The following is a 2,500-nucleotide window of genomic DNA, read 5'->3' as shown; positions in this document are numbered from 1 at the left end:
TCTTTGCCGTCGTCAGCAAAGCAACAACGTGAAATTACCAAGTTTGAGGGGTTATGGAGAACGTCAGCACCTGGAGATAAATTTTCATTTTTCTCCCCTAAATTAAGCGCCGCTCGTAACGGTCTCATTCCTGTGGGACTGAAACACTTTTGTCAAATTAAAAGGCTTGGAATAGTCGCGAAGTGATCGCAATAACGTGAATGTATGTTTTTACATGACGTTCTCGTTGCCGTTCCCGTCGTCGTTGCTAAAGCTCCCTATTAAATGCTGTATACGGACTTGCAGGGGTATTCAAGGGACCTGGATACTACCTATTCGAGGGAGCTCAGTCTTCTGAATTAGCCAATATCAAAAATACCATAATGCTGTTTGTTTGTTTGTCCCTCCAAAATTTGCATAAGTATTGTTTCCAGTTTCTCTTGAAAATAAAAACAATGCTTATGCAAAATTTGAGGGACAAATACAGAGTATTATGGTATTTCTGATATTGGCTAATAGCCCTTTTCACGGTTAGTTTTCTCATTTGCATTGCAATGTAATCTAACGTGGATGCGAGGCAATTTCGGGTTAAAACTACAAAATAGCCCGAAATTGCCTCGCATACATGCTAGATTGTATTGTAATGTAAATGAGAAAAACTAACCGTGAAAAGGGCTATTGTTAGGTATAATCACGTGATTTCAAGTGCAATTTTAAATAAATGAGCACGAAACGATTTCTTCAAAGTGCAATTTATAGTACTTAGTCTAAAATTAAACAATGTATTTTCACAAGTAACTGTCAACTTTATTGTCAATTTTCACTCGTGAATTTGCGAGGTCTGGAATCCTTATGAGATATAAGGTGAGATTAATTTGCCGTTATCATTTCGTTAGCGAACGGGACTTTGGGCGTGATGCCCAGCGAGTTTGCCAAACAGAAAGGTCTCTGATCAGTCCCTTGGTCGGGATGAGACGAGCTTCGTAAGACTAACCACGAACAATGTATTTCCACAAGTAACTGTCAACTTTATTATTCTAAATTGTGATTACTTAAAAGTAATATTCAGGAAATAAAATTCAAATTATCTTATCGTAATTAAGCAGAAACAACTCATGGGTATCTTGCAATCGAGCAGGAATTTTCAGGGCTCGCATTTGATTGGCTATCTGTGACTTTCTTTGATCATTGAGGGCTTGGTTTGTTGCCTCTTTTTTTAAATTATATAAATAGTTTTTGCTCTAGCTGCGTTACTTCATAGTTCATATATGAAGATGGTTATGAAACTCGACAAGTTTCTTTGTCGTTTGTTTTTGTTCGCTGTTTTGGCCCTGACCGTGCCACAAACCACACCCGTTTTCTAAATAACAGCCAATCAAAAATTTTCGATTAATTCATTAAAAACTCGGTTGTGAACTGAGGACAAAAGATTGTGCACGGTCGCGGTCAAGTTAAGACAAAGCACGATGTCACTGTTCTCGCTTTTGTAGTTTCAAGTGTTTCATAACAAGGAATGCATTACCCGGAGCCTCTATCTTCCATATTAACCCCGTGAGTCAACCATTTACCGTATCTTTCTATTTTTAGAAGCACTTCGCAAGGGGGCTTTAGTGGGTGTTTTCACAATAGCCAATCATAAGAGACCTATGGTCAGTCATTTATTACGTCACGTGCGTATGTGACGTATGTGAACCACTCACGTATGTTCTCAGTCACATACGTCAAAATATAGTAGTTCTAAAAATAGAAATATATGGGAAAGTGTTGACTCAAGCGTACAATACAGATGGAAGCTCCGGGTAATGGGTTCCTGTGATAGCCAGTCCATCTATATGAACTGTGGTAACTTAAAAGGTATATTTCTCTTAGCCAATAAGGCCCCGTCGTTCAAAATCCGGATAACCTAAGATAAATCAGCATCCGATAGTCTGCGAACATGATATTTCAGTATTTGCTCAGGTTACCGTGAATATGCACCCTCTAAGCGCAGCTCGCTGAAGGCGTGTACGACAAAATTGGTCAACGTTTAGCTTCCAGTATATATTTAAAACCCTGGATAGTCACTTATCCATTGGATACAGTTTTTCAGCCTTTGAACGACTGGGAAAAGAATGGAGAAATTTCTCCTTGTATATTAATCAAGAGTGAATTAGATAAGAGTGTTGTTATGGCATGGATGGGCTCCCCAGCACAGCCACAAATGAGTCTATTTTTAGAATACCCGTTCCCGCGAAAATCAGTTGTCAATGTCCCTGAAAAAACATGACAGAAGCGGTCACGCGTGACATGGCTTGTTCTGATGGGTTAAAATTGGGCAGCCCTTAATTTGTTTGTTTCGCGCGCAAAGTGTACCGAAAAATATATCCATTTGTGACTGTGCTGCTGCAAGGCCGCAAAGTGATAGATCAACACTTTGATCTAATTCACTCTAGGTTGTTTTAATAAATAAATTAACTGCAACTTCTTTCGCCTTCTTTTTGCCCTGTGTCTAAAATGCGACCTTAGGATTTGAGAATGTCCT

The 2,500-nt window shown here is 39.0% G+C and overlaps 1 protein-coding gene across 5 annotated transcripts in view; it reads right to left on the bottom strand.

The window, feature by feature from the left end:
• Nucleotides 1-986: 986 nt before the first annotated feature.
• LOC138006784 (histamine H2 receptor-like) overlaps nucleotides 987-2,500 on the bottom strand; it is a 51,337-nt gene continuing 49,823 nt past the window's right edge. For all 5 annotated transcript variants that reach the window (XM_068853346.1, XM_068853345.1, XM_068853344.1 and 2 more), the window contains exon 4: nucleotides 987-2,500. This exon is cut by the window's right edge and continues 1,807 nt beyond it. The gene's annotated coding sequence lies outside the window, so the exon portion shown is untranslated.

This window comes from Montipora foliosa, chromosome 6 (assembly GCF_036669935.1).
Source record: "Montipora foliosa isolate CH-2021 chromosome 6, ASM3666993v2, whole genome shotgun sequence".
Taxonomy (NCBI): Eukaryota; Metazoa; Cnidaria; class Anthozoa; order Scleractinia; family Acroporidae; genus Montipora; species Montipora foliosa.
The sequence above is the reverse complement of the archived record's forward strand: the minus strand, read 5'-3'. Positions and strand labels throughout refer to the sequence as shown.